Source organism: Bombus terrestris, unplaced genomic scaffold, assembly GCF_910591885.1.
Source record: "Bombus terrestris unplaced genomic scaffold, iyBomTerr1.2, whole genome shotgun sequence".
NCBI classification, from domain to species: domain Eukaryota; kingdom Metazoa; phylum Arthropoda; class Insecta; order Hymenoptera; family Apidae; genus Bombus; species Bombus terrestris.
In genome coordinates, this window is record NW_025963552.1 from 4,479,783 (window position 1) to 4,501,616 (window position 21,834).

At 37.9% G+C, this 21,834-nt stretch overlaps 1 long non-coding RNA gene across 2 annotated transcripts; it reads left to right on the plus strand.

The window, feature by feature from the left end:
• The first annotated feature begins 3,083 nt into the window (after positions 1-3,083).
• On the plus strand, positions 3,084-13,799 carry LOC105667049. Of its 2 annotated transcripts, none has more exons than XR_007227574.1 (5): positions 3,084-3,776; positions 11,237-11,335; positions 11,439-11,513; positions 11,596-11,685; positions 11,789-13,799. It is a non-coding gene; the product is annotated as an uncharacterized LOC105667049 (long non-coding RNA). The 2 variants fall into 2 exon arrangements; XR_007227573.1 differs by lacking the exon at positions 3,084-3,776 and adding an exon at positions 10,999-11,152.
• Positions 13,800-21,834: the final 8,035 nt, after the last annotated feature.

Genomic DNA, 21,834 nt, shown 5'->3' on the forward strand with positions numbered 1-21,834 from the left:
ATGAACGTTTTGTCTAACAAAGGCATGAAGTAACTCTATAGCTCTCCTTAAAAGAAATACTTAGGACGGGGCACGACGGTAAGCATTTCAACGATTTCTGTCCCGTGGCTCGCCACACGCAGACTCTATTCTTTGAGTAAGATGATTACCAGATGTCGACGCGTCTCCACAGTACATGTTCAGCTAGCCCGAGGACCTGCTATAAATCTTAAGATCTGTTTAACTAAAGTCCTTCAAACCGACAAACGGTCCTCGTCCCAACTAGGAGGAAATAGGAGAAATCTATTTTCTCACGAACGACGCTTCCTCTTCTCGAACTTTCTCTTAAGAGCGGCTAGCACCCTTCCCTAACCACCAACATGGAAATTGACCAATTAACAGTAACGCCAATTTCCCTCACTTTCCGAATGAAGGCTTTTCTCCACGAATCCGATGATTTCGTGCCCTTAGGCACACCCGTCATAGTTTTCCTCGACAGCGTTACCGTGATGGAGAACCACTCTCCGGTACGATCTCAAAGACGATTCAAGTAACTCTCAGATACGTAGTGATTGCCTCGTGCATTAACATTGAGTACAACTTGGATGCTGAAGAAAAGTATAGTTCGTCATCCCCTTGACCGCGGATTCGTTAGTGAGCCTGGAATCATTGTCATTAGCTTCTCGAGTATCTAATTATCGCGATTACTTGTCCAATTCCATCATAGTCATATTTGCACTAGTAAATATCTCCTCTATTGCATAATGATCACGTCTAGCGCCAATAGGGATTCGTTTCGCGCCCACAACCCTAACTCAAATCTTAACGCCAACCCGACATATATATAGCCTTCATACAAAGTTATTTTCAGTTTGCATACATAGAAAACGAAATAAAATTAATTATATTATCCTTTTAGTTATCGTTGCGAAAGTCATTACATCATTGCAGAAAAAAGATATAACATGAATAGGGAATTTTAAAATAAAATTGCAAAACCAGTCAATTTCACTGGTGTGGTAGTTCTAGTGTTAAATATAATCATTCATTGTCCGATAATTAAAAGTATACAACAAAAATCCTTTTAGTTAACTTATTTAATTAGATTACAAATTCCTTAAATTAAGGACATTTCTCTTCATTTTGGCAATGATACCGTATAATAAAAGAATCGTCTTTTCTTACTACTTCTTTACTTACAACACTAGAACAACCCAGAGCAAAAATATGATAACTGGACACATATGTAAAGCTGCTTTTGCTCTTGCATCGATGTCGTTTGTCGGGCCGTGTTCCAGTCTTCAAATTTTTGTTCTGGGTTGTTCTAATGATGTAAGTATGTGTTGCAAAGAAGAACTTTTTACTGTAATACTATTCCATATAAAATCAAAATATTCACTATGAAGACATTCGCTTTTTGGGATTATTTCTGAAACCTTCTCAGATAAATCATTATTTGTTTGGAACAATGTAAAATAAACGTAGAACTATTTGAAACAACTTTGAAAAATACGACATTTAAAAAACTAGATGCTAACTTCATACAGGCGGAAAACTTGCAGCTTATATTTACGATCATTTTTACGTAAACGTAAAAGTTCAAGACATTGTATATTATATCACGTGTTTATTCTTCGCGCCGTTAGATCTTTAGGAAGCTGAATGAATAGTTTTCATGAAACGGTCTCATATCAACGAGATAGTTACGAATAAAGACTGCAAACAAATACGTTTCATAGACAGATTAAACATTTAAACAAATTTCCTGTTGTTTCAAATGATCTACTTTTATAAGTAAATTTAATTAATTTAATAAATATAAGTAAACTTTTCATTTCCTATCTTGATTGAAAATTTAATTAAAGATCACATTCATTAAGAATGTTTTCTAGAAGCAAAAGATTTAGCTATAAATAATATCTTTTTTGTTTCAATGTAGACAAATTTATTATAAAAAGAAGAAAGTGGAGGAAAATGTATAAGTCCCCTTATTACTGTGATTGAAAGAATGCTCACAAGAAACCAAGAAATGATTTGAAAAGAAAAGATATTGCAAATTTTGTAAAGACTATATCTAATCTTTTTTCCAAGCATAAGGGAAAAATCAATGAAGATAAACATATTAATTCATGCTATAAAGACAGTGCACACATACACATAGTAAATAGAATACAATAAAACTTCAAATAAATAGAATTAACTATTTTGTTTATCGCATTTTGTATATTAGCGATTAATAATATATAGTTAATTATAATTATAATATATAATGTATAATAATGTATAATATATCAAGAAGCTAATTAGAATACTTCCTATGATAGACATTGCCACACTAAGTATCAAATACTTTCCAATCTAGCTAGAACCTCGGTGGTGTAGCCAGCTACGCGCGTTAAAGCCAGTTGACCGTGATCCTGCGAGCAGGTTGGTCCTCTCGGCCCAAACAGACGAATGTAAACAGTTCAGTCGGTTAACAGTCGATAAAAGGTCGAGTATGGAAGAAAGTGCTGCGACGCGTGCAAGTGTGTATCGATGAATATTCTAGAAATCGTTTATAAAATAAATATGTGTCGACGTTAATATTAATGCTAAATGTAAATTTAATGTTTCCATAACAATATTTCGGCCATCAAGATCTACAATTCTCAACATGGTAGCACAAATCGTGGTTGACGAGATTTAAATTTATGATTTAAATTTATGGGACCACGTGTAACCGGGAGTGGATATATAAAAAAGGTTGATTTTGAAAAAATTGGAAATAAGTTCTGAAGAGATAAAAAAGCTGTTGGCGGAGCAGATAAAAGGAATCTGTATAGTGAGGAGAACTGTTTTTGAAAAAAGGGTAAAGATAAAAAGACGAATCAAAATGCCATTGGACGATGAAATTAAAATTCATGTATTCGATGGACGTGATTACAAAGCGTGGAAGAAAAGAATATTAATGTATTTAAAGTGTAAAAAATTTTACGAACCGGCTACACGAAAGAAAATGGACACGGATGCGAAAGATAACTGGAATGAAAAAAATCAATGGGCGATGAACTACATCTATTGTAGTATAACAAATGAGCAATTAGAATTTGTTGGTGATCAAGACACAGCTTACATAATAATGAAAAAATTTGATGAGATGTATATGAAGGAATCAACAGCATTGCAACCTTGTATAAGACGTAGACTCGGCATGATGAGGTTGAAAGACTTTGAGGAATCAAGTACATTTTTCACGGAATTTGAGAAAACGATAAATGAATTAAAGGTTGCTGGTGCAAACGTAAGTGAACGTGAAAAAGTCGATTACATGCTGAAAACACTACCAGAATCATTGATCTATGTTGGTGACTTAATCGACTCATTGAAAAAAGGTGATCGAACTTGTGAGTTTTTAAAAAATAAAATTACAATGTGGGAAACGCGTTGCGAGACGAAAAGGTCAAATGCTTTCAAAGTTGAGAAAAGAGACATAAAGTGCCATGACTGTGGAAAGTACGGCCACGTGGTAAGAAATTGCACAAACACGTGCAGAGGCAGAAACAATGACGGAAACAATGGAGGAGCGCAATGGCAAGGAAGTGCGTATCAGCCGCAGCAGAATAGGGGTTGTGGCGGACGAGCTTCTGGCCAAAGAGGACGAGGATATGGTCAGCGTGGATTTGGTCAACAAGGTCGAAGCAGAGGTTGACAACAACGCTACAACGGGGCAAGTCAACACGACGCAAATTATTCAAACAACGAGGACTACAACGACCAAGGAATTGCCTCCTTCCTAACGCGAGTAGAGCGCGATAATAGTAAGGATACTATCACATTATATACCAGCGATACGCGAAAAATAGATTAGATATTAGATAGTGGATGTTCAGATCACATTATAAATGATGACTCTTATATTTTTTTTATTTATTTATTGAAATTCACAATTTGTCCAATTTGGACATTTGGTGGAATTTTTTAACAATTAAATTAACATGTTGGTGGCTACCCCCAGCGGGGTACCATCCTCGTGTTTGCTAGGTTATGTCCTTTATAAGGTCTGCTGACTGCTTCCTTTTTAGTCTTCTGTCCATGTCCATGTTGTACGTTTCCGCAGCTAGCCGGTTTGGGTGTATTGCTATTCTTGATTTGTATTTTTCTGAATATCTGTTAATTTCTTCCTTGACCGTTGGGATTCCCAGGTCCCTCCGCATGTCTTCGTTTCTGACGTACCAAGGTCCGTTTACTATTGTTCTAAGGATTTTAGCCTGTATTACCCCTATTTTGTTTATATGGCTCATTGCTGCCGTCCCCCATAATGGTATTCCGTACGTTCAGATTGGTTTTATAATCGTTTTATATATTTTTAATTTATTTTCTATGCTTAATTTGGATTTTCGGCTTGTTAGCCAATGCATTTGTCTCCTTGTTTTCTGTATTTTTCCTACAATTGATTTGATATGTAGTTTCCATGTGAGTTGTGTATCTAAGTGGAGTCCTAGGTATTTGACATGCTTTGTTTGTGTTATACGCGTGCCGTTCAATAGGATGTTTGGTGGTATCCTTTTTCGTAGCGTGAATGTAATATGGTTGCATTTATTGGGGTTTGCTTTTATTTGTTTTTCTTGTAGCCAATTTTCTATTTTTATGATATGTTCTTGTAGTATTTTGACTGCCGTTTCTGGGTTAGTATGCCTGACTAGTATAGCTGTGTCGTCCGCGAATGCCAATACTGTGCTGTTGGTAGTTGTTGGTATGTTCGCCGTGTATAATGTGTATAGTATTGGGCCTAGGACGCTTCCTTGTGGTACACCGGCCTTGATGTCTTTAACTTGAGAATGTGTGTCCTTGATTTTTATTACGAAGGTTCTGCTGCTTAGGTAGGATTTTATTAATTTGTGTATTTGTTCCGGGAATTGTTTCCTAATTGTTTGTAGTAGACTTTCATGGTTAATTTTATCGAATGCTTTCTCTATGTCCATAAAGAGGGCTGTGCAGTGTTGATAATGTGTGGTGTGAATGTGTTGCAGAGGTGGTTGGAGAATTCTTCAGCTTGTTCTTCGTTGCTTCTTGCCCATGTGTTATCTGCTTTTCTGATTGCTGGGACGGGTATTATTGGCTTCCTTATTTTTTTCGTGGCTTTCCATAGTGAGTAGTTGGTGTTCTCGTGTGTGGAGAGTGTCCCTATGAACTTTGCGAATTCGTTATTGTTGTGCTCCTTTATTTTGTTTTTTATCTCCTTTGCAAGTTTGTTTAGGTGTTTTTTGTTTTCTCGAGTTCTGTCTTTTTGCCATTTTGCTTTTGCTTTTCTTTTTTCTCTAATTTTGTCGAGTATTTCTTGCGGGATTGTTAATGTTTGTCTGCTGGTTGATTTGAGCTGTAGTGGTTGTCTTTGCTGCTTCTTGAATAGTTGCTGTCAATGTTGCTACTGCCTGTTCTATGTGTTCAGGAGTTTTCAACGGGATGTTGCAGTTTATTTTGCTTTCTATTATTTCTTTGAAAGTTTGCCATTTGGTGGTTTTATTGCATTGTGTTTCTGGTTTGCTATAGTGTATTGGTTTGTTTCTGTATTCAATTAATATGGGTGTATGATCGGAGCTGAGCTCGAGGTTGGGTGTTATTTTTAGCTTATTTGTGTTTAGTCCCCTTGTAACTGCAAAGTCCAGAAGATCTGATTTTTTGTTCAGGTCAGTCGGCCAATGTGTCGGTGTTCCTGTGGATAATATATTGAGGTAATTATTTCTAATGTATTTTTCCAGTGTTCTTCCTCGAGGTGTAGTGTTTCTTGACCCCCATAGCGTGTGCTTTGAGTTGTATTCTCCCGCTGTGATGTACTTGTCCTCTAGGTCCTGGAAGTATTCTTCCCACATTTGTGATGTTATTTTGTGTCGCGGGGGCACATATACTGCTGACAACTGGAAGTAGTTGCTGCTAGTTTGAACTGTAACGGTGGTTGCTTGTAAATATTCTTTGTTAACTTGTCTGTGTAGATAATGTTTGATATCGTTCCTGACTATCACTGCTGTCCCTCTGTGAGATTTTCCTGAGGGGTGTTTGGTATCATATATGGTGTAGTATGGTATTTTTTAGTTTAGCTTTTTGTAGTGAAGTGTGTTTCTGAGACAAGTAGTATGTCTATATTGTTATTGTATATGAATGTTTTAATTTCGAGGGCCCGTTGTTGTAGGTAGTTGAGTTCCAGACTGCTATTTTTAGAGTGTCCGTTTTTATTTTTGCTTAGCACGTTTGTAATTAGTTGTAGCATGACTGTGATTTGTTGGGTTTGCTGTCTGAGTATTGCGTTTTATTCGCTTATCATTCTGGTTAGCATTTCGGTGTTCTTTATGGATTGTTTGAGTAGTTCTTTGATTTCTGCAGTGTCATTGTTACTATTGCTGTGGTATTGGTTGTCTGTGTGCGTCGATTGGCTGGTTACTTGAGCGTAGCTTAGACTACCAATGGTGTTGGTGCTGATGGATTTGGTCTTTATTGCTTGCTCTGTATTTGGTATTATTTCGGGTTTTGTGCTGTCCTGTTGGGCTTGTGTGTTAGTGATTGTCCTGCTTCGTAGGGGCGGGAAGCGTTTACGTTGTAATTGTTTTCTGACTTCACATCCTTTATAGCTGGCTGGGTGGTTTCCGTTACAGTTATAGCATTTAACTTCTTCTATTTTTCCAGAATATGGGCAGTGTATAGTTAAGTGGTTTTTTGCGCACTTGACACAAGCTGGGCTTCTGTTGCAATAATTTTTAGTGTGTCCGTATTGTTGACACCGCATGCATTGAGGTATATCTTTTTTTGTGACGTGGAGGTTCCACTGTTACTATTGTGCTTAGTATTTGTTTGATATCATATATTTCTTTGTTGTTGTTTCTGGTTTCCAGTTCTATTAAGAATAGTGGTAATGGTTGCTTCGTGTCGAATCTTGTTATATTGTTTATTGTTCTTGTTTGATGACCAATTTTTGCTAACTCATCGCTTAGTTTATGTATGTTCGTTTTAGGATGCAATCCTCTTATGACGATTTTATAGCTCCTTTCAGTTTTTAGCTGATACGTGTGGTAAATAGCATTTTTTTCTTTTAATGCTTTTATAACTTTCCTATATGTTTCTGGGGTGTTTGTTTGAATTTTTACTTGTTCCAGTTTTGTTTGCTTTATTGTGTAGTTGTTTTTCTCGTCTAAATTATTTAGTAGATCGATGAGCGGGTCTATTATTTGGGTCTCAACAAAAATTGGTGGTGGTTTTGTAATATGATTTGTTTGAATTGTGGTTTTATTTGTGGGCTCAGCGTCTGTTTCTTCTTTTAGTGAGCTGAAGGAGTTGCTTAATGGTAATTCTTGCAGCCATCGTTGCTTTTCTGTAACTGGGTTTCCTACGGCACTTATGTCTAGAGTTGTTTTGCGTTTTTTGCCAGCCTTCGCTAGTTTCCAGCTTTCGTCCTGATAGTATCTTTCATAACCTGGATTGCTCTCTTCCTGTCCCCGCTGCTCTTTTGTTTCTTCTGTAACCATGTTAATTTGTTTGTTTTTTATATGTTTCTCCCTTTGTTGCTATGTTTATTGTTGGTATCTGCATTGCTCTTTTATTTCCTTCTCATTATCACTTTGCAGCACTATTACTTTGAAGCACTTTTTCCCTATTCACTTATACTTGGAGAGCACGACCGTCTAAACACGTCCGTCCTCCTTTGCTGCCCGAGCAGGAGTCGGCTTATTTTATTGAATACGAAAACTTAAAAAATCCGATAAATGTAAGAGTAGGAGACGGTAGAACTTTAAAAGGAACAAAAGTTGGAAAAATTTTAACTTACTTTGAAGTAAACAAAAGAAGGGTTAAAATTATAATGTCCGATGTATTTTACGTGAAAGAAATGGATAATAACTTGGTTAGCTATGCGAGAGTAACGAATAAAAATAAGATAGTCTCAGCAGGAAATACTTCAAAGATCTATAATAAATACAGAAAGTTGATAGCGATCGCATTTAAAGATCATGGTTTATATAAAATAAGTAGTTACATTGAAAGGCAAGAATCTCACGCTAAAAATGTAGAAAAAATGACGAATAAGGAAAAATTTCACAGGATCCTAGGACATGTAAACTTTAATTATTTAAATACGATGTGTAAGAAAAAATTAGTTGAGGGAATACCAGAAAAATTTTAGCAAGTACAATTAAAATGTGGTACATGTATCCAAAATAAAATGCACAGTGTACCCTTCCAGAATAATCGTAGTAGAGCACGCGAAATTTTAGAATCAGTGCATACTGATTTAAATGGACCTCATAAAAATACCGGGTTTGATGGATCTATTAGGTCATCCCATAAGTTCGTGCCGACTTTTGTGTATACATTTCATGTGTCGATTTATAAACATACGGCGATAGGGGACCAATGCACTTGAAAAATGGGAAGAAGTTGTACAACGAGAGGGGGATTACATTTTTTCATGAAACTGAAAGGTATATAAACAATCTTAACATATATAACCGCTCGAAAAACGGAACGAACTTATGGGATGACCTAATAAATATTTCTTAACATTTATAGACGATTACAGTAAGTGTGCATTGATTTATACTTTGAAATCGAAAGAGGTTTACTATTGTTTCCTTGATTATATAAACAAAGTTGAAAATCTTACTGGTAAGAAGATAAAGAGACTAAGATGCGATAATGAAAAGAATATATGAACAAAAACATGTACAATCTAATTAGGGAAAAGAGAATTCTCCTAGAACCATGCCCACCTTATGTTCATGAGTTAAATGGAACAGCTGGGCCCTACAATAGAACAATCATGAATTCCGCTAGATGCTTATTACATGATTCAAAACTAAATATCAAATATTGGCCGGAAATAGCTAGAACCGCGACGTACTTAAAAAATAAAACCATTATGAAAACATATGAAAATAAAACACCAATCGAAATATTGTTAAGAAGGAAACCGAATATAAATAATTTAAGATTGTACTGAAGTAGAGTTTTCGTAAGAATACCTGAAATTAAAAGAAATTCGAAATGGGACAATACTATGGAATACTTTTAGGTTATGAAATCGTTGGATATAGGATCTTGTGAAACAAGTGAAACAAGTGACGAAAAGGTCGAGCAGGTTGTAATAAAAAAGGAGAGAAATTTAAGTTTAAGAAATTTAAGAATCAGAAGAAAAACTTGAGGACATAGAAAATAATTTGAGAAGGTCAGGACGGGAAACAAAGAAATCTCAAAGATATGACTAAACGAGCTCATATTTCATTTATGTGAATGTAGTTAACGGAGATAGTCCTCAAACCTATGAAGAAGCTTTAAGTGGAGATGACAGCAGATCATGCGAAGAAGCAATGGATCAAGAAATGAATAGTTTAGTCAAAAATAAAACCTGGCAATTAGTAGAGAAACCAAAAGATAAAAAGGTATTAGATTTGAAATGGGTATATTCGAATAAATCTGATAATCGTAAGAAAGCGCGACTAGTTCGAGGCTTCCAACAAAAGAAAGTACTGGAAGATTTATACTCTCCAGTGGCAAAAATGCAAACGCTGAAGTTATTACTGAAGTTATTACTATCTTATTGTTGTCAATATGGTTTGATGATTATGCAAATGGATGTAGAAACAGCATTCCTAAACGGAACTATAAAATCGGAAGTATTTGTAAAACAACCTGTGGGTTACGACGATAAAAGCGGGAAAGTATGTAAACTATCAAAGGCGTTATATGGATTGCGTGAAATTCAAGAGTTTGGTATGAATGTTTCGACGAGTATATAAAAAATTTAGGTTTTCAAAGAAGTGAGAGTGATTATTGTCTGTATATGAAGTATGAGATGATGTTGTATACTTAATTCTATTAATAGATGACTTATTAATATGTGGAAAAAACAAAAGAAAAATCGATGAAATTAAAAATAAATTGTCAAACAAATTTGCGATGAAGGATTTAGGTGAAGGAAAGACTTACTTAGGAATAAACATTGAATACGATCATAAGAAATGTGAGATAAAATTAGATCAAAATAGTTATATAGAGTCATTAGCGAAACGATATAATATAGAAAATAGTAAACTATATTTTACACCAATGGAATAAAACTTAAATTTAGAATTCGCACAATCAGCTTCAGACGATATAAGATATAGAAACCTCATAAGAGCTTTATGATATATTAATACTGGAACAAGATTAGACGTTAGCTATAGTGTAAACTATTTAAGTCGATTTCAAAACAGTTACGACGGGACCCATTATAAATATGCATTGTGAATTTTGAAACACTTATATTTAACCAGAAAATTAAGATTGACTTATAAAAGAAATTTGAACGCTGAAGTCATTGATTGTTTTGTTGACGCTGATTGGGCTGGAGATAAAATAGATAGAAAATCCACTACGGGGTTTATCATAAGATTTTTCGGAAACGCAATTTACTGGAAATCGAGAAAGCAAAACAGCGTGACAAAATCATCAACAGCCGCCGAGTATGTAGCTTTGTCAGAAGCAGTGAGTGGAATATAATTTGTACAGAAATTATTGAAAAATTTCAAAATAATGATCGAGGGACCAATAAAAAATTACGAAGATAATTCTGGAGCGATAGCGATATCAAAATTTGAAAACTTGACAAAAGATTCTAAGTACATTGAAGTTCATTTCCATTTTGTAAATGAAAGTTACGAAAATAAAGAGATTGACATTATAAAAGTAGATTCAGAAAACAATGTAGCTGATATTTTAACGAAGGCTCTAGGGAGAAAGAAATTTGAAAATTTTAGATTACTTTTAAAAATGGTTTAATTTTCATAAAAGGAAATGAATATGCAGCACAAAATTTAAGAGGTGTATTGAGATATGCATAATTTTTGTGCTGGACTATGTTAAATGCGTAGTAGAGATATTTGTATGTAGATATCAGAGTGTGGAGATATGTGTGTGCGCGACGACTGAAAAACAGACGAATGTAAACAGTTCAGCCGGTTAACAGTCGATAAAAGGTCGGGTATGGAAGAAAGTGCTGAGACGCGTGCAAGTGTGTATCGATGAATATTCTAGAAATCGTTTATAAAATAAATATGTGTCTACGTTAATATTAATGCCAAGTGTAAATTTAATGTTTCCATAACAATATTTCGGCCATCAAGACCCACAATTCTCAACAGACTGTTATCGTGCATCTTTTAGTTTAATTGTAATATTGTTGTAAATTTTTAATAATATTATTTTCTCTCATATATGTCAAGGCAATTGAGGTTAGTTTTTCCATTCATTTCAGCTCACAATCATATACTATGTTCTACGGAGGGATCCATAATTTGTCTCTGCGGAATTCCTGCATGTACACTTCCTTCTACGATGATTAATCGCGCACTAGGTACGCTTCAATTTCACTGCCTTTAATTATTTTATTGAATTAACACGTTTTACATTTAAATTGTGGTTAGAACACAAATAGTAATCTTCCTTTTGTTTTTTAGGTTTCCACTATCTGCACTATTCGACAAGCAGTGTCACACTCCCTTTGGTTTAACCACAATATTGTTACTAGTAGTGTTAGTAGTATTATATATTGTATCATAGTAGTATTATATTTTGTATCAAGACAATTGAGGTTAATTTATACATTTGTTTCAGCCGGTTGTCGTATGTTATGTTCTACGAATGTGGACTTATGACCTGTCTTTGCATATACACTTCCTTTTACAATGATTAATTGTTCACAAGGTACCGTTCACTTTTACTGTTTTTAATCATTTTATTGAATTAACACGTTTTATATTTGAATAATGATTAAAACACACATAGTAATTTTCCCTTTTTCTTTTAGGTTTCCACTATCCGCATTATTCGACAAGCAGCACTACACTATACCTTACTGCACTGCGTTGCCTTTTTAAATCGTTTGGTTTATTGTTTATTCCGGTTATACGCTAGTTTTAACTTGTTTAAGTGCACTGTTCGCGGAATCCCTTTCACTTCAATCATGACGTTTTGATTTTCTAAAATTTCTAACACTTTATGCGGTCCTGAATATTGATCGGAATATTTTCCTCCTCTAGGTTCCTTTAATATATATACTAGGTCTTCTATTTTGAAATTTTGCGGGTTGATTCGTCTATCGTAGTATTCTTTTGATTTTAACTTGAATTTCACCAAATTTTCTCTTGCCATTTGCTGCACAGTGTTGATTTTATCGAACAGATCTCTGAGGTATTCTGAGTATGTTTGTTCCATGTCTTCTTTGATTATTATTTCACTAGTGGGTTCTCTGGCCAAGTGCCCAAAGACTAATTCTGTGCATGTTCCTTCGTGTACAGAGGTATTATAAGAAAACATTGCTAATTCCACCCATTCGTCTGGAATTTTCGATATATAACTTGAGATATTCCGTTAACACATGGTGCGGGCTTTCGATAGAACCGTTGCTTCATGGATGATATGCTATCATGGTGTATCTTTTTATCCGAAATCTTTTTGCTACCTTCGTTATTAAGGAAGATGTAAAGTTCGTTCCCTGATCGGTCAAGATCGCTCTTGGTGAACCGAATCGACAAATGAATTGTTTAATAAAAACGTCTGCTATTTCGACCGAAGTGATTCCATTGATCGGAATCCCGAGCGAGTACTTCGTTAATAAATCTTGAATCGTTAATATATATTTGTTTTCCCTTTGTGTCTTTGGTAATGGACCGATGATATGCATACTGATTTTGTCGATAGCTTTGCCCGTTGTATCAGTGAGTACCATTGATTGCTTCGTTTTTTTCTAATTAACTTCTTCACTTGGCATTCTTTACATTGGCATTCTTACGTACTCCTGGATTTCTTTTTTCATGTTTTCCCAATAATAATGTCGTATTCTTTGGTAGGTTTTCGTTACACCTTAGTTCGCGCTTCCACTAGTGGGGTGGTTACTTCCCCGGTGCAAATGGTAATGTGTATTGTTTTTGCTAGGAATACTTCCTTCAATTTCTTGATTATGTGTCGTCGTGGTAGCTCATCTAAATTTCCTTTATTGATGCTGAAGGATGTAAATAGCTTTTCGTTTACCACGTCCAGCAAGTACTTTAACGAGTTCAACAAATTTTCCGTTGTTATTGGAACGTTTCTGTTTTCTTTCACGGGTAAAGATATTATTTGTTTTCCCGAGTCTTGATATAATCTTGCTCTTTCAAACTTTATAATGCGGTAGTATAATAAACTCATAATGCGGTAGTTTCCTTGCTTCCTTTATTTCTGAGGCTCCTCTGTCCACCGGATTTCCTTTTGTATCGATAAAAATCATTTTATGGTCGTTTACATTCACTATCGAATCTCTTGTTTCTGAGATCTTCAATTCTGTACGTACTGTGGGCTTGGTCCTTTCTTCCCGTTGTCCTGGCAACTCTTGTGTAGGAAGGTATTCTCGAATGACTGCTCTTCTCTGATTTCCTGGATCATGGGATTAAGGGAGGCGAGGCTTAGCTTCAAATATGGGAGAATCCTCGGTTGACGTGTTTAATTTAAATCTTTTTAGGAGTGGACAACGAACCGGTGAATTTTCTTCTCGTTTCCTGATTGGTAAACATACCTCCAGGGGATTTCTAGATAATGCGTCCGCATTAGCGTTTGCTCTGGCTTCTTTATATCGAATGTCAAATTCAAAATCCGACAACTTTAATTTTCACTTCTAGCTACTTGAGGTAGAATCTTTTACAGAATACATCCACACCAAAGGTTTATAATCGGTTATGTTGAGGTTATTCAGTATATAAAGAGAGAAAAACGCGTGGATAAAGTGTAAGATACAAAATATACATATTTGATTTAATAGTGAAATACAGGAATACAATTTGAGCTGGTCCAGATCCGCACGCTAGCAGCGTTACCTTATAACTGAAAACCCCGAAGCCAACGTCGCCGCCTGTTTACTGTTTATGGTCTGCCTCCCTGCTATTCTTTTGTCGATGGCTTCAGCGCTTGAGAAAGCTAAAAAGACCAAATGTGGAGATTTCCTAGAAGTGGTGACCACTTCAACAGGTTATAATAGTAAATCTTTTTCCATATAAATACGGTCGGAAGTGCATTGCGCTGTAAACTATTGCTAGACATTCTTTTTCTATCGTGAAGTAGCTTTGTTCTGCGGGGTTTAGCAATCTCGAGGCGTATGCAGTCCTTTCTGATTGGTCCTTGACTTAGTACGCCGCCCATGGCGTATCCGGATGCGTCTGTCGTGAGATTGAACGGTTGAGAAAAGTCTGGATATTGCAGGATGGGTTCTGTTGTAAGTGCCGTTTTCAAGGCGTTGAATGCGTCTTCTTGACTTTCCGTCCACTTGAATGCAACGTCCTTTTTTAGTAATTGTGTCAATGGTTTCGTAACTTAGGAGAAATTAGGTATGAATCTTTGGTAATATCCAGCTAGTCCCGGAAATTGTTTAACATTCTTCGGTTTCTTTGGCCATTGAAAATTTAAAACTCACTCGAGTTTCTTCGGGTCTGGTTTAACTCCATTTTCACTGATCATATGTCCCAAATATTTCACTTCATATCATAGGAATTCACACTTGTCTGGTTGCAATTGCAATTTAGCTTTCCGTAGTCTGTCTATAAGTTGGTTGAATTTAATTTCATGTTCACGAAGGGATATGAAATAAATCACTGTATCGTCTTAGTAAACAAACAATTCTATTCCTTGCAATTCTGATAATATGGAATTCATCGACCGTTGGAACGTTGCTGGTACGTTTTTCAGTCCAAAAGGCATTCGTTTGGCCGTACGGCGTTAAGAATGCTGTTTTGTGGACACGGATCTGACGGATCTGATGGAATCCAGATGCTAAGTCGAACGTGGAGAAATACTTTGCACTTCCCAACTGGTCCAATATTTCGGTAATGTTAGACAGCGGATAAGCATCGCCTATCGTTTTGTCGTTTAACTTCCTATAATCGATAATCAATCTCCATCGTTTATTACCTTGGGAATCCGGCTTCTTCAGTACGATCCATAACGGAGAGTTGTACGGAGACGTCGATGGTTCCACAACGTCCGTTTCTAGTAATTCTTGATTTTGACGATTTATTTCTTCTCGATGTACGGGCGGGTACCGGTACTGTTTAACATTAATCAATATCTCGTCTGTAGTAATAATTTCATGCTGTAAGATATCTGTTCCTGTCAGCGTCTCGCCTGGAAGATGAAATCTGTCTTGATTTTTCTGTATCAGTGCTTCAACGTTCCTCCTTTCTTCTTCGTATCAATGTTCCAGTCGCAACAATTCCACTATTTTGTCGCACCTAGTTTCTTTAGATACTGAAATAACGTTGCACGTAGTATGAGAGAGCGAAGTGGGGATTGTAATTTTTTTAATTACCATTGTATGTACGGTAAATTCGTAATCCCTTGATGTGGCATTAATTACTTTTAGATAACCCCGTCCCTTATCGTAGGTTCCACAACCGCGTTTCCGAAATAGACGCCCTTAATCGGTTTGATTTCGGGGATGAATCTCTCATTTGCCTCCGGATTTGCAATATTTATAGTACAGGGTACCGAACTTCGTTTCGGCACAATTATCTTTTCTCTTGTATCGAATGGAATATAAATATTTCTCCACTTAATATGTTTTTGCCATAATTCGAACGAGCTCTGCATCCTGCAAAAAATTCAGATCCTAAGATTCCGTCTTGATCGATCAGTAAGGAATCATCAACTACATGAAAAGTAACTGGATGGCCCGCAACCTGTATTATTGTCTGCCCTAGAGTGACCAGGCTCGTTACCGTAATTCCTCGAACTTCAATTTTTTCTTGCTCGTTCATGATCGCTGAATCGGGTAAGGCAAGTTTCTTGATGATATTGATTTCTGATCCAGAGTCTAATAGCAAATTTGTCTTAGTTTTTAAATCTGGGGAGACTATTCTCGCGGTAAGAGTACGTGGAGTTTCGTTTATTTTTATTGAAATAATCTGGAGAGATCGTCGTCCGAATCTGAGTCCGACACTTGGTGATTCTTGTTTGCTTCCTCGTGGTTTTCTTTCTTCGTCGGTTCTTGATTCTCCAGATTTCTTGATTGTCCTTGAACGCGATTGGACGATGGCTTTACCGGAGTGTTTGTCGGTTTTGGCGTCGGTTTTGCGGGAGTCGTTTGTTGCGTTCGGTTGCCTGCCGTCGGTGCCGGTCTTCACGTTGTAGTTTATACCCTTGAGCGATTTATAGCGTTGCTCCTTCGAGGTTCGCCCTCTCCCCTCGAAGGATTCGTCTGGTTTCCCGACTTCCCCAACGCGTAAGACACAGTTATCCCAGCATCTACTCTTGCTTTAAATTTATAACAGTGTCTTACTAAATATCCTGGCTTCTTGCAATAGTTACATATTATAAGGTTTTGTCTTTGTTGAGGTTATTCGGTATATAAAGAGAGAAAAACGCGTGGATAAAGTGTAAGATACAAAATATATATTTGATTTAATAGTGAAATACAGGAATACAATTTGAGCTGGTCCAGATCCGCACGCTAGCAGTGTTACCTTATAACTGAAAACCCCGAAGCCAACGTCGCCTGTCTACTGTTTATGGTCTGCCTCCCTGCTATTCTTTTGTCAATATGCTGTCGATGGCTTCAGCGCTTGAGAAAGCTAAAAAGACAAGATGTGGAGTTTTCCTAGAAGTGGTGACCACTTCAACAGTCTTGGAACGCTCGGACGATTCTGCGTCGGCGGTGCGAATCTTCTAAAGATTGATACCCGGCTAATTTTACTCGCACAAATACTTCGTTCGGGAGTCCCCTAACGAAGGCTTCTCTCGTATCCCAATCTATAGTATCTTGAACATCTGCTGGTACGGTACCGAATTCACATCTTTCCCCGTCCATTATTGCTAGCCTGAGATTTCTAACGCGGTCTACGCAGTCTAATATATCTTCTCCCGGTCTTTGACACACCGCTGCTAATTCTCCTTTATATTCGATAACTGTTTTTCCCGGACCGAACATATTTTTTAACCTATTTCCGAAGTCACTCAAGGTCAACACTACACTGTCTTCTACGGCAAGAATCGCATGTCCGAGAAGTTTATTCATGAATAAGTTCACTAAGTGAGGTTCTTGATCTCTTGGCACCATCTTTCGGGTTCGTTCGCACGCCCTTAAAAATTGAAATACCGACGGTCGATGGCCATCGAACACTGGCACTGACTGGATCGTATCTTTTAATTTAATTGGTTGGGAAATACTATCAATCAACTTTATTTCTCGCGGAATTATTGGCGTTGATGTTGGAATTGCGGTTTCTCTCGATTTCCTACTTATACGCAGATCTTCTTCCACTCTCTTTAGTACGCGAAAATTCTCACCCCACGCTCAGAATTTTTCTGACAACGCCGCGATCGCGTCCTCATTCAGTGGGTCTCGTGCAACAGCCATGTTTTCTTATATATATACATATATATATATTTTCTGTCAATAATTGTAAAAACTTTAATCCTATGTGGAGCGTATCTCACTGCTTGTACCAATTTTAATCCTCCGTGGAACGAATCCCACCGCTGCCATCGAAAATTTTATTCTTCTATATTCTGTTACGTTTTCGTCAATTAAATCGAAAATTTAAAAAAATATTAGAAATATAATCTCGACGAATTTAGCGCTTTTTTAAATTTATTTATTTATTTGAACTATACTATTTGAATATTTGAAATCTATATTTGAAAATTCCGATCGATATTCCGAACGAATTCCGATGACGTTCTCTAGTATTCCGTTATAATGTATAACGTTAGTATTACGCAATAACGAATAACGATATATAGCATTACAGTATAAGGTATAACGTTATATAATATTGTGCTACAATGTATGACGTTTTGTAGTATTACGTAATAACATATAAGGTTATATAGTATTACGTTATAACGTATAACGTTATATAGTTTTACGTTTTCGTCGTTTAAATCGAAAATTTGAAAAACTATTCGAAATCAAATCTCAACGAATTTACCGCTTTTTTAAATTTATTTATTTATTTAAACGATACTATTTGAATATTTGAAATCTATATTTGAAAATTCCGATCGATATGGTAGTTGCTGCCATCAAAAGCAGTCTAAGGACTGTTGCAATTAGATATTTTATTATTACTTACCTTTTCGGAGATCTCGAACAGTCGTATTTTCTTCATAGTTCTATCGATAAATTAAATACATTTGGGTAGCGTTAACTAGCGTTTAATGCAACTGGCAAGTAATTTCCTCGTTTTGGCAAACCTGCTATGTGCAGGAATACTAGCGCGGGAGAGGATTAGAATTGGTGGGAATAAATATTCGATTTTGATATACAAGATTTATAGTAGTTTTATTCAAATATACTGGATTATAATGGTGGTTATATGTTTATATATGTATACTCATTTCGTAAGTTTTTATTCGCTTTGATCTTATTATATTTCTAGATAAGTATTTTCTACCTCAAAAGTTTATTTTAATTCGATTGGCTTCTGACGGGATTTATCTTTCGAAATTTCGAATATTCAGAGTCACAATAGTTTATAATAGGTTATTCTAATTTGATTGGTTAATGACAGAATTTATTTCTAAAATTTCATATTTTCAAGTCGCAATAGTTTGTAATGGTTGCTGTCGCACGATATACATATATATAGACATATATATATATATATATATATATATATATATATATATATATATATATATATATGTCGGAGATGAAAGAACACCAGAACCTTCCCTTTGGAACTTTGGGAAGATCTCTTAGTACTGTAATCTAGATTCCACCATAGCCGCATTAAGAAATTGTTGTCATTCGATCTGACTGTATTTATTTGAGGTTTATGATAGTGAGCTCGGGCTCGAAGCGACAACCAGTCGCCGAACGTAGCCGCGATCAAGGGATGAACGTTTTGTCTAACAAGGGCATGAAGTAACTCTATAGCTCTCCTTAAAAGAAATACTTGGGACGGGGCACGACGGTAATCATTTCAATGATTTCTGTCCCGTGGCTCGCTACACGCAGACTCTATTTTTCGAGTACGACTATTACCAGATATCGACTCGTCACCACAGTACATGTTCAGCTAGCCCGAGAACCCGCTATAAATCTTATGATTTATTTAACTAAAGTCCTTCAAACCGACAAACAGTCCTCGTTCCAACTACGGAAAAATAGGAGAAATCTATTTTTCTTACGAACGACGCCTCCCGCTAGCAACATTCTCTTAAGGGCGGCTAGTACCCTTCTCTAACCACCAACATGGAAATTGACAAATTAACAGTAACGTCAATTTCCCTCACTTTCCGAACGAAGACTTTTCTTCATGAATCCGATGATCTCGTGCCCTTAGACACACCCATCATAGTTTTCCTCGACAGCGTCACCGTGATAGAGAGCCACTCTTCCGTACGACCTTAACGACGATCCAAGTAATTCTCACACACGTAGTGCTTGCGGCAACCCAGAGTATAACTTAGACACTCACGAAGTATAAATGTTCGGCATCCCGTTGACCGCGGATTCGTTATCGGACTTGAGACCACTGTCACAGTACCGCGAGTATCTAAACATTGTGATTAACTACCGACGCTGTAATACCTCTAACTTGTGTCAATAAACTCTATCATTGTTACACCGCACGAATGGCTAACTCCAACGAAGATTCATCGAACACCTCTACCCCTAATCCTAAGGTTCACCGGAAATATATATATGTCGGAGATGAAAGAACACCGGATCCTTCCCTTTGGAACTTTGGGAAGATCCCTTAGTACTGTAATCTAGATTCCACCATAGCCGTATGAAGAAATTGTTTTCATTCGATCTGACTGTATTTATTTGAGATTTCTGATAGTGAGCTCGGGCTCGAGGCGACAACTGGTCGCCGAACGTAACTGAGGTCAAGGGATGAACGTTTTGTCTAACAAAGGCAGGAAGTAACTGTATAGCTCTCCTTAAAAGAAATAGTTGGGACGGTGCATGACACTTGACATTTCAACGGTTTTTGTCCTGTGGCTCGCCACACACAGACTTAGTCCTTCGGGTAAGATGATTGCCAGATGTCAACGCATCTTCACAGTATATGTTTAGCTGGGCGAGGACCCGCTACGAATATTAAGTTTCAATTATACAAAGTCTTTCAAATAGACAAATAGCCTGTGCCCCAACTACGGGAAGATAAGAAAAATCTATCCTTCCACGAATGACGCTTCCCGCTAGCAACTTGCCCCCAGGGGCGGCTAGCATCTTTTTCAAACCACCAATATGGAAATTGATCAATTAACGGTAACGTCAATTTCCCTCACCCTTCGAACGAAGACTTCTCTCTGCGAATCCGATAATCTCGTGCCCTTAGACACACCCATCATAGTTCTCCTCGACAGCGTCACCGTGACGCAGACTCGCTCTCTTGTACGATCTCATCAACGATTAAAATGTCATTCTTATATGTTGTGATTGCTCCATGCATTAACATTGAGTACAACTTAGACACTCACGAAGACTAAAGTTCGGCATCCCAATGACCGCGGATTCGTTATTGACCCTTTGACCGGGGCAGGGTGCGAAAGAGTGTGCGGCACCAGGACGGGTATCTACGTTGACAACCCGGAGATTAAGAAAGAAGAAACTACTATGGATTTACAAATGGACAGGAAACACGTTTACAGAGTAGGGGAGGGCGACTCCAATACCGACGCAGTTGCGTGTACTCAAGTGAGCCCCACTGCGTCGTCATTTTACGACCACGGCCGTTCGGGGGTAGACTGCCAGGCCCCCGGATGTGTTTATGCGCCTGGCGAGGTTGTAACACAAATCATGGAGGTAGCGGAGGAGGTTAGATAGCCTCCAAGGAAAGCTACGAGGAATGCCCGCAAAACTTCGGAGAGGTCGGAGAGTTTGTTTCTCGCTCCGGCCATGGTAGCTGATGTCACACCACCGATCATCACCGTCGCGCTCGTCAGTGGCATCGACGGATTCCAGGGGAAAGAAGAGGAAGATTACGTCGACTACAGTCCCGGAAGTTTCCGAAGAACTGAAGAGGCAAATAAGGACGAACTCAGCGGCGGACGTCAGCGCCGAACTAACGAGGCACGTCTCGCAATTGATGTTGGTTGCGACGAAATCGTCAAACCTCAAAGGGACGTACATTAAAGCGTTAAAGGACGCGGCGAGTTACATAACTGCCGCGTGGCTGAATGAAACGCTGAAAAAGGCGGGGCCAACACACAGCAACACCGGAGCTGCGAAGCTGGTGGAGGCCAGGCTGTCCATGCTGGAGGAAGAAAACGCGACCCTTCGCAAAGAGCTAGCGAAAATGACCGCTTGCGCCCACGAGTGTCCGTGATGCAGTGGCCTGACGTCCGAGCCTGAACGCACCGCACGAGAAGGTAGGAGCGGCAGTGCGCGACTCGCAGCCCTGGAGAGGAGGGTCGAAGAGATCGGACGCTCCATAATAAGGGCGATCGAGGAGCGCTTCAGGGGCCGACATCACAGCCTTGAAGCGCGAAGAGGAATGAGCCACTCAGCCACCCGGCGTATCACCCAGACGACATCGCTCCCGAGGGAGCAAAAGAATGGGGAATGGAAGGTGGTGGAGTCCAGAAGCTTCCGGAGAAAGAAAAACAAGAGGAGGACAACCGCCGGAGAAGCGACTAAGAAAGGGGCCACTGCGACTCCACTGGCGAGAGGCCAGAAATCCCTAACGAGGATGACAGGCGCGCCTAAATCGAACATCGTCGCACCGAAGAAAGGACCAGCGCAGATGCCTCGTACACCGCGAACATCTGCGGTGACGGTAACTCTGAACGAAGGGTCAAGGATGTCCTACGCCGATGTAATAAACACGGCTAGGCAGAGCATCCCCTTTGTCGAGATCGGCGTCGAGTCGCTGA